This window comes from Crotalus tigris, unplaced genomic scaffold (assembly GCF_016545835.1).
Source record: "Crotalus tigris isolate CLP2741 ecotype Arizona unplaced genomic scaffold, ASM1654583v1 scf7180000024339.11422700, whole genome shotgun sequence".
NCBI lineage: Eukaryota > Metazoa > Chordata > Lepidosauria > Squamata > Viperidae > Crotalus > Crotalus tigris.
In genome coordinates this window covers 7,949,805-7,964,841 of record NW_024100509.1, presented here as the reverse complement: position 1 = coordinate 7,964,841, position 15,037 = coordinate 7,949,805, and positions in this window count along the sequence as shown.

The following is a 15,037-nucleotide window of genomic DNA, read 5'->3' as shown; positions in this document are numbered from 1 at the left end:
ACACACATATATATATGTATATGCATATATGTATGTATATATGTATGTATGTATGTATACATACATACATACATACATACATACATACAAATACTACAGTGCACCCATACCCCTGGAGACCATTTTTATTACCTATATTTCTTCTCATATAATAACCAACAATATACAATATATTTCAATTGTGCCTTTATCCCCTCCAAAACAGCATATTTTCTTGAGCAGGTTTATTCTCTTTGCCTTCCACCAAGACTGTTTTTATAAAATCATCCCATATTTCATTGTAATTATTTACTTTAATCATCCCTTTTTTAAATTTAATTTCTGTTGTTAATTTATCATTTATTGCCATATTCCATATTTCATTATACCTAAGGTGACCAACTTTTTTACAACAAAAAGGAGGACACGAATAAATTGAAGAAAAAAATATCGTAAATAAAAGAAACATTGTATTTATTGCAACAATAATACAGAATACACTATAATATGATCAATGCATAATAAAAAACATTTGTAACAATAACATTTTATATTATAATTATGCTTACATGTCTATTAATTATTTAAATGAGTACTTTTCCATTGAATGAATATTTTTTGTCAATGTATCCTCTTCTAACAATATATTGGAAATATCTGAACAAGAAATATCCTTCATATTGAATTTTACGGAAAGTGCTGCAGCTAGAGTATCAACATTCAATCTCGATTTCTCACTCGTCCAAAAATCTACACGGCTGGACTGCGCGGGGGTGGGCAGCGAAGGCAGGTGTTGTGAGCCAGGCGCTCCAGGATGGCCACATAGATGCGCAGGGTGAGGTGGTGGCAGCGCAGGTCAGCATTGCATAGACCACCAGCTGGCGCGGCCCATGGAAGGTCAACTGCCCACCACGCCCCCGCCCACAGCCACCCCGCCAGCACCGCTGCCCTGCCATGGAGAGCCGGCCCCACGGCTCACAAAGCACCAGCCGAGCCAGCTCTGGCCCTGAGCCGCCCCCCAGCACCACCGCCCACCCTGCGCATCCCTGTAGAGCCAGCCCCATAGCTTGCAAAGGCAAAGCACCAGTCGCGCCAGCTCCGGCCCTGCAGCTGCCCCTCCCAGCTGCCCCCCAGCACCACCGCCCACCCTGTGCATCCCCGTAGAGCCGGCCCCACGGCTCGCAAAGGCAAAGCACCAGCTGCTCCAGCTCCGGCCCTGCAGCTGTCCGCCCAGCCGCCCCCCAGCACCACTGCCCACCCTGCGCATCCCCATAGAGCCAGCCCCGCGGCTCGCAAAGCACCAGCCGCGCTGGCTCCGGCCCTGCAGCCACCCCCCAGCACCACCGCCTACCCTGTGCATCCCCATGTAGAACCGAACAGGGAAGATCAAGAGAAACTTACCACTCCAGTCTCCTCCAGCTATCTGCGGAACTAAGTAAAAGATGATGTAGTTGGGTAGCAGTGAGGGGTGCAAAATTCCTGCAACTTGCACGTGCAAAGTTTGCCGTCTGGGTGTTTTGGCGCGCTCAGCAGCAATTCCTATTGGCTTTCGAAAGCCAATAGGGGATGTAGCACAGCTCAGGCAAAAGTTGAAAAAAACTATCAAAAAAAGGTCCCGGAATGCCTTCTGGGCGTTCTATGAGGAAAAAAAAGCCCTGCAGATAAGTCTTCAAATATAGAAAAAGAGGACATTTAGGAGGACATTTTCGAGGGAGGGCAGAACTCCCAAAAGGAGGACTGTCCTCCCAAAAGGAGGACGGTTGGTCACCTTATTATACCACTCATTTCTTTGAATATCCCAATTCCATCTCCAATATTTAATCATCACTAATCCAGCTGCTATTATCAAATTTATAATCATTCCTTTTTTGCTTCATTTATATCTTGTTTTTCCACGAGTAACAGTAATGTGATCCTCGGTGACATATCTAAATTTACCTTCAAAAGTTCTCTAATTTTCCTAAACACCATGTCCCATATCTTTTCTGTGCTATCACAATCCCACCACATATGTTTATATATTCCAATCTCTTTCTTGCACCTCCAGCAAATATTTGTATATTTAACATTTATTTGATTTAATTTGTGTGGTGTTAGGTACCACCTCCATATCACTTTATATCCATTTTCCTTAACTCTAACTGACATATTCTTATGTATTCTTCTGTTCCAAATATTTTTCCAATCTTTACCGTTTATTTCTCCTAAATCTGTTTCCCAGATTAATTTTAAATCTTTTGCCCAATCTTCTAGTTCAATTAATATTCTATATATTTTCCCAATTCTTTCTTTACCTGTATATTCTTCATTTTCCTCACTTTCTTTTATAATCATTTCAAATTTTGTTAACTGTCTGTCTTTCTCGAATTTTTCTTCCATTTTTATCCATTTCTCTAATTGTATTAAATTCAACCAATTTAACTTAGTATCTGATAAAAGATTCTTTAATTGTATTATACTCTTTATCTTGTTCTTCCAGTCTTACCATTTATATATCTGATTTTGTTTTAATTTACTAATCCAATCTTTCAGTTCAATCTTAGGGAATTTCTCTATTTCTACTACCAGTATTAAAGGAGACATTCCTGGCATTAACTGATATCTCCATTTATCCCATAATTCTATCAGGTTTTTTAAAAAGGGATTTTGAATTCTCTTAATAATTTTTTAATATCTTTTTTAAACCAATATGTTTCTATAGGATCGCCTATTTCCCTTAATTCCTTCAATTCTATATCATCCATAATAAATATCTGCTATAATATCTTAATTGATTAGCTATCCAATAATTTCTAACATTTGCAAGACCCAGCCCACATTTTTTTAATGGTTCATACCATAAAGCTTTACTTATTCTTGCTTTCTTGCTCTCATTACAATACACCTCCAGCAATCTCTGTATTTCCTTTAATTTTTGATCTGAAAACTTAATTGGGATCATCCAAAACAAAAAGTTAATTTTTGGTAAAACTTTCATTTTTATTGCTGCAATTCTTCCAAACCATGATAATTTTACTTTTCCATATTTATCCATTTTATCTTTTATATCTTTAACTTCTCATACTTTATTTTCTTTAATTCTTGAATATTTTGGGGATGTCAATACCTAAATATTTGATACTATCTATTATTTTTAATTTATATTTTTCTTTCAATACATCCATTTCTTCTTTACTATAGTTATATAACATCAATTCTGATTTTTCCCAATTTATTTGCAATCCACTATATTTCCCAAATTCATTTGAGGGAAGTTAGCCCAAAGAAGGAAATATTAAAAAGGCAGAAAAATATATTTTTCCTCAAAAGGACTTTTTAAAACCAAACCTGGCTCCTGTTAGGAATAAAATTTTAGAATAAAAAGTAAAGTTAAGTGACACGTACTCTGTAAAATTTCTACACGCAGACAGAAAGAGTTCTACACAAAATTTCTACACGTAGACTGCAAGATTTCTACACAATTTCTACATGTACACGTACCTTGGAAGAGTTCTGCACGTAGGCTATAGGATTTCCACACTGAGCTATAGGATTTCATGATAAAGTACATATAAGGGAATAGGTGAAGCAAAATAGTAAGGGGCAGGGATAATGTATTTTGTTTAGGCGGCTCTGATAAGATTGTAACCTCAGAGGAGGGGCCAAGGCATCGGGATAGAATGTATATAATGTGTGTTTTCGCTATGACTAGGTGTGGCTCAAATATTTATTTGGAGTCCACCATGCTTTGCAAACCGTTGTAGCCAATAAATCTCTGTCTAATTTCAACTTGCTGTTTGGTGTTATTCAGTGGGCTAGAATTTCTACGCATTGAACCTGTGTGTGTGTTGCTGGCTTCCGGGAACTGGGCAACTCCGTGCACGGACCTAGGTAAGTGTTCTGGGGTGGCCAGTATACACTGCCTAGGCAGTCGGTGGGAAGACTGGGTAGGCCTGTGTGAATTTGAGACAGTGTGTGTGTGACATCCCAAGTATCCACTTAGCGAAAGTGGACCTCTGATATGCGAGTGCATATCTAGGGGGATCAGGGGGGAGTGAATTAAGGAATTTATGTGAAGTCTCAATTAGAATACACAGGATGGTAAACCAGTATGGGCAACACAGGGAGTACTCCAGGAAGGAAGTGTTTGAAAAAAAATAAGAAGGAACCCCAAATTGAATATAGATAAAGAAAGTCCATTAGGGATTTTGTTGAGTAATTGGGGAAAACCTCCATATAATGAAATAATTAGTAAATTAGACATAACCAAGGAAGATATGGTTAATCTGTGTTGTTTTGTCTGGTGGGAAGATGAAAAAGTAGAGTGGCCTAGATTAGGAACAAATGACTATTTTGCTTGTCAGAATTTATATGAGTATGTGTCAAGGAAAACATGTAAATCATTAGTCAATGAGTTAGACTATGCTTTAATTTGGAACCCAGGTAAATGGGTCACCTTGACTATGAGTGGCCCTAGCCCTCATAAAGTAACTTCAATATATTTACAAGAAGAAGAGAAGAATGAAATAGAGGAGGAAGAAGATGATGAAAAATCCATGAAATATTTACCCCCACTTTATAATCCTAATCTACCACAACCAACAAATGTACAAATACCTATTCCACCACCCCTACCAGCTCCTGTAACACAAGCCCCGGGAGCTGTGAGAGGTGGACCCTATAAGGTATTAGTAAAAGAATTGGAACAATTGAAGAAAGATATAAAGAATTTTCCCTTTAAGGATAAACCACTACAGGCTTTTCCTTTAAAACAGCGGTTCTCAACGTTTGTGTGACGGCGACCCCCATCACACAAACGTTTTGTGCATGCGGGCGCGGCGCCGCCCCCATGCGCGGCGCGCATGTGCGGCGCCGCCCCCTGAGGGGAGAAAATGGCGGATCGCCTTCTTTGGCGACCCCCGAAAAATGGTCGATTGACCCCAAATGGGGTTGCGATCCATAGGTTGAGAACCGCTGCTTTAAGAGAAGTACCCAATGGAGTAGATGGCCAAGGACAGGCTCGTATCAGTTTTGTACATGAGCCTTTAAAGGCATCTGAATTACGTGCCTTCAAGAAAGAAATGAAAAGCATGATAGAAGATCCAATAGGGGTAGCAGAGCAACTGGATCTGTTATTAGGAGCAAACATATACAAATGGGATGAATTAGGAGTGATACAAAGCACGTTATTTATAGCAGAAGAGAGACAGTTAATTCAAAGAGCAGCAAGAGACATTTGGACAAGGGAACATAACCCCCAAGCACAGGGGGCAATTTTGGCAGATGCAAAGTTCCCTTTAGTAAGACCAAATTGGGACAATAATAATGCTGCAGATAGACAAAACATGGAAGATATGAGAGTATTATTAATAAGAGGAATAAAAGAAGCTGTCCCAAAAGCACAGAACATGAGTAAAGCTTTAATGATAGAACAAGAAAAAGAATCTTCAGCTACATTCCTCCAAAGACTGAAAGACAGAATGAGGAAGTATTCTGGAACTGATCCAGATGACCCAGCAAATACTCTTCTGGTAAAAATACAATTTGTGGTAAAATCTTGGCCAGATATAAGTAAAAAGCTACAAAAGTTGGAGGGATGGACAGGGAAAAGTATAGATGACTTGTTGAAGGCAGCACAAAAGGTATATGTGCAAAGGTATATGTAGAGAAATTTAGGCAATGGAATAAAATGATGGTTGCCACAATAAACCAAGTAATAAAACAAAAGGAAAAGAATACAGAAGGAAAATGGATATTACCTGATGGATAGCAGGTGTTGAATAAAGCCATAACACGTGAAGTAATCCAAACACTCCATGAGGGTTTTAGAAGACGTGTTTCTGAAAGGTATGGCTACAGGAGAGTTTTCACTGTTGTGAAACCATAACAGCCGGATGTCTCATTTTGCAAGAAAGTTAATAGGCAAGCTCTAAGAGCAAAGGAAATTGGGAGAGGAAAGGAGCTCATTGGCTTTTGAACAGTTCCTTAAAATTACAATAATAGTTATTTGTTTGTCAGGAGAAAGTATGAAATGAAATATCTGTATGTGAAAGTGCTTATACAAGCAGTTTGAATGGAAATGAATGTGTGGATATGCTGATCTTGTGTGTGTGTGTGTGTGAGAGAGAGAGACAGAGTGTTTCTCCCCCATCCCAGACTGTGAAAGAAACAGTAAGCTGCAGATTTTTTTTTGTTACTGTAAAAGTGAAATGGAAAATGCATGTGAAGAGAAAACTATTTTGTTAGTGGTGAAATTGTGTAATTTCTTCTTCTTTTCCTGTCTCTTTCCCCCCACCCCCAGCTTGCTGTGTTGCTTTAAGAGTGAGAGAGAGAGAGAGAGAGAGAGAGAGAGAGAGAGAGAGAGAGAGAGGGGGGGGGGAAAAGAAAAGGGGGGAGGTCTGATCTTTTAAACTTTTTTTTCTGCTTAGAATTCTGGTTTGAGGAAGGTGAGCTGGATGTGAAATTTAATACCCATTCTTGCAGTAAGAAATAAGGTTATTTTTTTTTAAAATAAATGAAATATGAGAAGAACTGGAATACACCTATATAACCATTAACCAATAGAAATGACTTTGAATTGATTTGTTTAGATTTGTAAATGATTTAACATATTTAATGGAAATTTGTTTTCATCTGAATGGAATCTGATTAAATTGGAATTTGACTAACTTTATATTAAAATCAAAGAGTTGATACTAGAGTTTGATACAAAACTATTTCAGTAACTCAAAATATTTTATTAAGCTTGTTTATTTATTTATTTTGTGGAGTTGCTTTTTGTTGCTGATGTTTTATTTTTTTATGTTTTTATCTCTGTGCAGGACACACTGATAAAAAAATAAATAATAATACCTAAGAGAATTGAAGGAATTATAATTCAACCCTTGTTTAAAATGAAGGAGTTGAGGAAAAAAAAAAATTTGGGATTATAAATGAGCTATGTTGTTTTGAATAAAGATTTGTATGCAAACAAACTCAAGCAGAGTTTGGTGAGCACTCCTTTGTTGGCTCTTTACTAAGTAATCTGTTTGTAAATACATACGGACAAAGGAATGGCTAGGGGAGGGATAATTGATACTTTTCTATGGTTAATATATGGTTGGTTATACAATAAGTATGATATGTAGACAAATATATATAATGTTCTATAACATCTAATGGTGAGGCTATTTCAATGTATTCAAGTTGATTTTAAATTACCTCAAGTGGGAAATTCCACAATATGAAACTCAAATGACTTGGATAAAATGTTTACCTTTAGTATTGTTGTGAATAAGAACACAACCACAGAAAAATTTAGGATTGTCTCTTTATGAGTTGTATGGTGTGTCATTTATGCCTGGAAACATTTCCATGGACTCTTTAGTAACAAGGGATCATTGCAGGAAACAAGGCTTGCTGATCCAAACACCCCCTTTGGAATTTCCTGTCCACAAGTTTGAGGTGGGACAGTGGATCCTGATCCGAATGTGGAAGGAGGAGAAATTGCAACCTAAGTGGGAAGAACCATTCCATGTGTTGCTAACCTCTGAAACTGCAGTTCGGATGAAAGAAAAAGGGTGGACTCATTATACACGAGTGAAGGGACCAGTAGCTGAACCAAAAGGACAGTGGACCTGTGTTCCAGGTGATGACTCGTTTAAATTGATACTTCGTAAAATTCCTGTTTAAATATGTTGGTACTGTGCTGTAAATGCCATGCTGATTGTTGTTGTTTCCATTGTATTGACTGTGTAAGATGTACTGGATGTGAAGAACATTTTGGACCATACGATATAGTACTCATTGAAAAGAAATTGAAACCTTTTGAGGAATATACTGAGACATTGACTGGAGTGGTAAGATATACTCTAAAAGATATTCCTTCAATCCAATTAATCCAGGAAGAACAACGAGAATCCTTCATAAAATATCACAGTTTAGAAGAAGATTAATATAAAATATAATTAATATAAATTAATATAAAATGCGAATATTTGTCCCTGGCTGTATATCTCTCCCTCTCTAGGGAATGATATAGAAGAGCAACAGAAGCAGAAGGATGTGAAGCCTGCATTACCAATGCCACCAAAGTGGTGTATATTTCAATCTATATGTCAATTAAATAAAACACAATATTCAGTTTGTAAGGGAAGAGACAAAAAGATACAATGCTATGATCCATCAATGCCAACATATTTGAATTTCAGTATATATGTGAGTTTAGCTAAAGTAGGAGTGAGACAGAGACCTGAAGGTGAAGAAAGATTAATATACGTCAATTCTATTAAAATATTAGAAAAAGGGGACAGAAAAAGCTTTGATGCAATTTGATGCATGCACAGTATTAGGTCTATCTTATCTCGCCACAAAGTGTGGAGACTCTAGTTGGATCACAGCATATAAACAAAATCATAAATATATGTTCCACTAATTTGAACTTTGCAAATGGAAACCCCAATCAATGGTTACTTTGTGGGGGATCTATTAAATGTTCAGGGTGGAGTTGTGTGTGTGGTTACACTGGAGGAGGTTATCCAGGATGTAATGGTATTACCAAATTTAAAAGAATATATGGAACTAATATGATGGAGTTGGAAATCACTAAGAACCATTCTGATATAGTAAGTTATGGATTTGGGATAGATGGAACAGGAACAGATCCATTAACTTATATCACTATAAAGAAAAGATATATTAGCTAAGGAAGGAGGGGTATGTGGGAAGTTTAATTTAACGAATTGTTGCTTACAAATAGATGAAACAGGTGCAGAAGTGAAGCAATTAACCACTGAAATGAGACAACTTGTACATGTTCCAGTCCAGACTTGGACTGGTCTTTTAGATGAAGGGGGACTTTTTGGGAGGAATCTTTCGCAATTGGAAACAAGCATTATTCATGGTGGGCATAATATTATTAGGACTAATGTGTTTGCCCTGCCTAATTCCTATGATTAAAAATTTAGTCCATACAACTGTAACAAGTATAATGAATGGCATCAAACGGGAGGAAAAGATACAGACACTGTTAGCCTTTAAGGAAATCAACGACAACACAGACATAATAGAGAATAAACATGAAGAAGAAATTGAAATGAATTTTAAAAGATTCTAAAATTTTATTAAATATGAAAAGAAAAAGGGAGGATCTGTTAGGAATAAAATTTTAGAATAAAAAGTAAAGTTAAGTGACACGTACTCTGTAAAATTTCTACACGCAGACAGAAAGATTTCTACACAAAATTTCTACACATAGACTGCAAGATTTCTACACAATTTCTACATGTACACGTACCTTGGAAGAGTTCTTCACGTAGGCTATAGGATTTCCACACTGAGCTATAGGATTTCATGATAAAGTACATATAAGGGAATAGGTGAAGCAAAATAGTAAGGGGCAGGGATAATGTATTTTGTTTAGGCGGCTCTGATAAGATTGTAACCTCAGAGGAGGGGCCAAGGCGTCGGGATAGAATGTATATAATGTGTGTTTTCGCTATGACTAGGTGTGGCTCAAATATTTATTTGGTGTCCACCACGCTTTGCAAACCGTTGTAGCCAATAAATCTCTGTCTAATTTCAACTTGTTGTTTGGTGTTATTCAGTGGGCTAGAATTTCTACCAACACTCCAAATCTATCTCTCTGCCTCAAGCAAGACTTTAGCCCCATACAAATGCAAATGTAAAACCATCAGAAAGTTGGAGCCAGAGCAATCAAGAAGACAAAAGAGAAGATCTGCATACCCCACCCAAACTCTAGGAGTCAGCCCCATCACCTGGGAAGCAGGATATGATAATAGAATTAAACCACAGATATCAAGGCCTAGACAAACACTCAGAAACAGACTCAAGGTTCATGCCACAGGAGCAGGAAACTATTCCAAACAAGGCTAGAGGGGGTATAAAAGCCTACTGCCCCATGTGCTCAGCCCTTCTCTCTCCTCTGCACTTTTCTGAAGAACCATCTTTCTGCAATAAACTGTAACCTTCTTCCCAAAGCAGTCGCCATGTTTGCTTATTTATTCCCGGCTTGGATGAACCAGGATGAAGACTTTACTTCTAACACATTCAAATGTGAATATACCCTCTCTATAGTAGCTATGGGATTTTGAAATGTTAATAATGTATCATCTGCAAATAAATTTATTTTCTTTTTCTTACATATGCCAATTCCTTCAATCAATGAATCTTTCCTAATTGCATTTGCCAAAACCTCCATCAATAATACAAATAAAACTGGGGATAAAGGGCAACCCTGTCTGGTTCCCCGGCTTAAGGTTATTGTCTCTGTAACACCATCATTTATGACTATTCTTGCCTTATTCTCTGAGTATAGTTGATTTATCACCTTTTAAAAAAATTTCCAAAGCCTAATTTCTCTATTAATATTTTCAGTGTAGGCCATTCCACACAGTCAAAGACCTTAAAAACATCTAATGCTAACAAACCAGCTTTTAATTTTTGATTCTTTATGTAATAGCCTAAATTTAATACCCTTCTTATTACATCTGACATTTGTCGGCCTCTTATAAATCCACACTGGTCATTTTAATATAATTCTCTATAAATTCTATTCAATCTATTTGTCAATATTGCTGTAAAAATCTTAGCATCCTGATTAATAAGGAATATTGGTCTATATCAGTGGTTCTCAACCTGTGGGTCGGGACCCCATTTGGGGTCAAATGACCATTTCACGGGGGTCACCAAACAAGGCTGTCCGCCATTTTTCCCCCTTTTCTTTGGCCATGCCCCTGGCACCCAGTAATGTATAAGTGGTTGGGGGTCACCACAACATGGGGAACTGTATTATGGGGTCGCGGCATTAGAAAGGTTGAGAACCACTGGTCTATATGATCCTGGATTTGTAAGATCTTTATTAGGTTTTGCTATCAATACTATCAGAGATTGTTTCCAGGAACTTGGAATAATTTCCCCTTCCATTATTTTATTAAACATTAACATCATCTTCGGCATGAATAATCCTTTAAAATTTTTATAATATTCTGTGCCTAGTCCATCTAACCCTGGTGCTTTAGTTATTTTCAATTTATTAATAACTTCCAGTATCTCCTCCTCTTCTATTTGTGATTCCATTATTTCTTTATCACATTCTCGAATTGTACAGTTTAAATTCTTTTCTATATATGCCTTTTGTTATGTCCTGGGCCTGTGCAAGCAGGCTCGGGGCATTGCAAACGGTCCTGGGCAGGTGCACGTTGCCCGGGACCAGACAGGCTGTCGCCAGTACTTGTGCGCATGCGCAAGTGCTGGCGCGCCAAAAGTTGCAGATTGACCTGGGAATGGCCTATATAAGAGGCCAGGAGTTTTGGGCGTTGCTGTGTGTCTTCTAACTGTAAGCTGAACTAAGAATAAAGAAGTCTTGAGAACTACAACTGCTTCTCGTGTCTTGCCATTTCGCGAAGGACGCAACACCTTTCATTCAAATTTATTTCCTTTCCCTTACCTTATATAACTTTTCAAAAAACTTCTGAAATATCAACAATTTTTCTCTCATCATGTTACATCTTTCTCCCTTTTCGTTCAATCAGGCTTTTTGCCTTTTTTAACTTGTGTGGCTCTAGCCAACATTCTAGAATTTTTATTACTATTTTCATAAAATTACCTATTTAAATAAATTAAATTTCTTTGAGCCTGTTCTAACTCAATATTTTGCAACTCTTTTCTTTTAGCTGATAAATTCTAACATAATCCTATTCTCTCTACTTTCTATATATTTACTCTCTAGTTTAGTGTTTCTCAACCTCAGTAATTTTAAGATGTGTGGACTTCAACTCCCAGAATTCTCCAGCCAGCACGTCGACTGAGGAATTCTGGGACTTGAAGTCCACAAATCATAAAATTGTTGAGGTTGAGAAACACTGCTCTAGTTCTTTAATTTCCTCCTCCAACCTTTTTATGTTTCTTTTTGTTTTTTTATATTATAGGAATATTTTATCCCTAAACCTCTTACCACTGCTTTCATTGCATCCCATATTACACCTATATTACTACCTTCTTCTTCATTTATAGTCCATATGTCTTTTAATTCTCTTTCCATTTTCTCTAAAATCTCTTTATTTTTAAAAATCCTGGAATCCATTTTCCATCTACTTGCCTGTTTATAATCACAATCTATTTCCATTTCCGTAGTTACCATTGCATGATCTGATCTTTTAATTATTTTTATCTCTGCTTTTGTTATTTTAGATATTTCTGATGTTACAAATACCGTATATGCCGGCGTATTAGGCGACCCGGCGTATAAGACGACCCCCGTCTTTATAGCCGGGCCGCATTCCTAGAACGTCGTCTTATACGCCGGAAACTACCAGTATTTCCGGCGTATAAGACGACTCGGCGTATAAGACGACCTCCATCTTTGGCGCCGATTTCAGCGCTCGCGGAAGTCGTCTTATATGCCGGCATTTACGGTATATAATCTATTCTTGTAAAATTTTTATGTCTATTAGAAAAATATATATAACTTTTTTGATTGCCATGTAATTCTCTCCAAACATCTTTTAATCTATTTCTATTAATACATTTTCTTAAGTCTGTATTATTATATTTTATTTCCACATTTGATGGATTAGATTTATCAATTCCTATATCCATAACCATATTATAATCACCTGCCATTATTACATAACCTTTTTTATTTCTTCTATTTCTTTATATACCCTATCATAAAACTTGTATTAGGTGCATATAAATTTGCTAAAGTGACCTCTTGTCCATAAATCAAGCCTTGAATTATAAGAAATCTTTCCATATCATCCTTTTATGGCTTTTATCTTAAATTCACATATTTTAGCTACCATGATTGATATCCCTCTTGCTTTTGATATATCAAATGCCTTTTCATATACATCAGCCCAATATAACTAAGTTCATTCACTCCTTCTTTCTTTTGATATGTTTCTTGTAAAAATACAATATCTATTTTCTCTTTGTTAATTGATTTTTCAATTCTTGCTCGTTATATTCCCCCCCCCAAGCCATGTACATTCCATGTAACTACCTTCAACGATTTCCCCATCTATTCCTTATATTACATATTCCCTTTGGTCTCCATATGTGCTCTAATATAAATCTTACAAAACTAAAACTACATAGTAAGCATATTGACCCAAAACATAAATAGCCTCTTACCCACCATAAACATATATGTTGTCCCCCTTCCCTTCTTCAGATCTTCCTCCTCTCTGCCACTTCAGGCCTGGGGGGGGGGGAGAAGAGAAGCCATCCCTGCACGGACTTTGGTTGCCCACTCCACCTCCCTTGACCATCATTACCCTTAATTTCTACACCCAAACATATATTATAAAATTACAAATACTTACATACTATATCTACAGAGAATTTGTAACTCCTGTTGCTTCATCCAGCTTCCCTTTCTCCTGTAGATCTTCTTTATTGATGATTCTCCCTTAATTTCTCCATTGCTTCCTCCTTTGTTCCAACTCTGTAAAACCTTCCACCATAAAAAAAATCTTTAAAAAAACGGATATCCCCAGCTGTAGTTATTTTTCTTCAATATTTGACAAACTTGATGCACCTCTTTCCTCCATTGTAAAGTCTCATTGCATAAAGCTGGAAAAACTTGTATCTGATGCTCCCCAAACATTATAGACATGTTTCACAATTTGCGCATCAATTGCTCTTTTTTTGCATATGACCAGATTCGCACCACAATATCTCTCGGCAATTTTCTTCCCAACCTTTTTGGGCTGACTATGTATTAGATCAATATCATATCTTGTAAAGGGGACATCTTGGAGGATCAAGGTAGCCCAATCCAGTACTGCTTGAATCAATTTTGCTTCATTTTCTTCACTTTTCTCCGGATATCCACTTATACGTAAATTTGATCGGCGCTGACAATCACATATCTCAATCAAATCCTTTTTCACCTGATGCATCATAATTGTCTGACTTTTTAACACCTTATCTTCTCCCATCTGAGTCTTCATTTCTGTAATATTTCGTTTCATATCCTGATTTTGTTGCACCAGATCTGTTATTCTAACATCCATCTTGTCATTTTATCTTTTATTTGCTTCAAATCCTATATTTGTCTTCATTTCTTTTACATTTATCTTCATTTCTCTTAACTCTTGTAAGAGAATATCAAGTTTATCTGGTTGAGTCAGGTGATTTTTTTCCTCACATCCATTTCTAAGGCTTTCTCCACTCGAATCAGATGTAAATCTGAAGGTCTAAGGCAGTGGTTCTCAACCTTTTTATACGGCGACCCCGATCATAAGGATGCACCGTGCATGCGCGGCGCCCCCCATGTGCGGCGCCCCCATGTGCGGCACCCCCCATGCACGGCGCACATGCGTGGTGGCGCCCCCGAGGGGAAAAAATGGCAGATCGCGTTGTTTGGCAATGGTCGTTCGACCCCAAATGGGGTCGTGACCCAAAGGTTGAGAACCGCTGGTCTAAGGCCTGCTTTGGGCTTTGCCAAACACTTTCTGCACTTTGGCTGCATTTTGACATCCAACCACCAAAAAGAGCTCTTAACCTTCTAAGAATTTTTACACAGTCTATAGTCCATATATGTCACTTCCTCCCTTTGTCAACTTATCTCCATGAAAGCCACATAATGGAAATAAAAAAATCCAAAGGCAGCAACTATCTTTATTACACATACCTTATCAAGGCTATGTCTTCAAGGTGTTTAATATTTTCACTTTCTCCAGATCTCAGCACTCTGGCTGGAAGGAGGGAGTAACAGGCCTTCATAATGTATACACTGTACACTTATAAATCAGCTATTATCTTTTCAGCTGTACTCCTTTAAACTCTCTCCAAATTCTTTCTCCTATCAGTCTTCAATCATAGGGCCCCTCCTCTCCCCATCAGCCTTCAAAAGCTTCTCACGTCTCTTAATCAAACATCCAAATTCAAAGCTTCTCTGGGAGAATGTCCAAAATCAAATCAAATACAATCCAAACTTCAGGAGGAAAGCAAGGGAAGTAACTCACATTCCATAATCTCTTAAATTTTCATAGTGCTTAATTGGGTGTTATATTTCTTAATCAATTCTCTGTGATGGTCCGGAGGATGCAGAAATTCCACGTCCCTCGTCCAT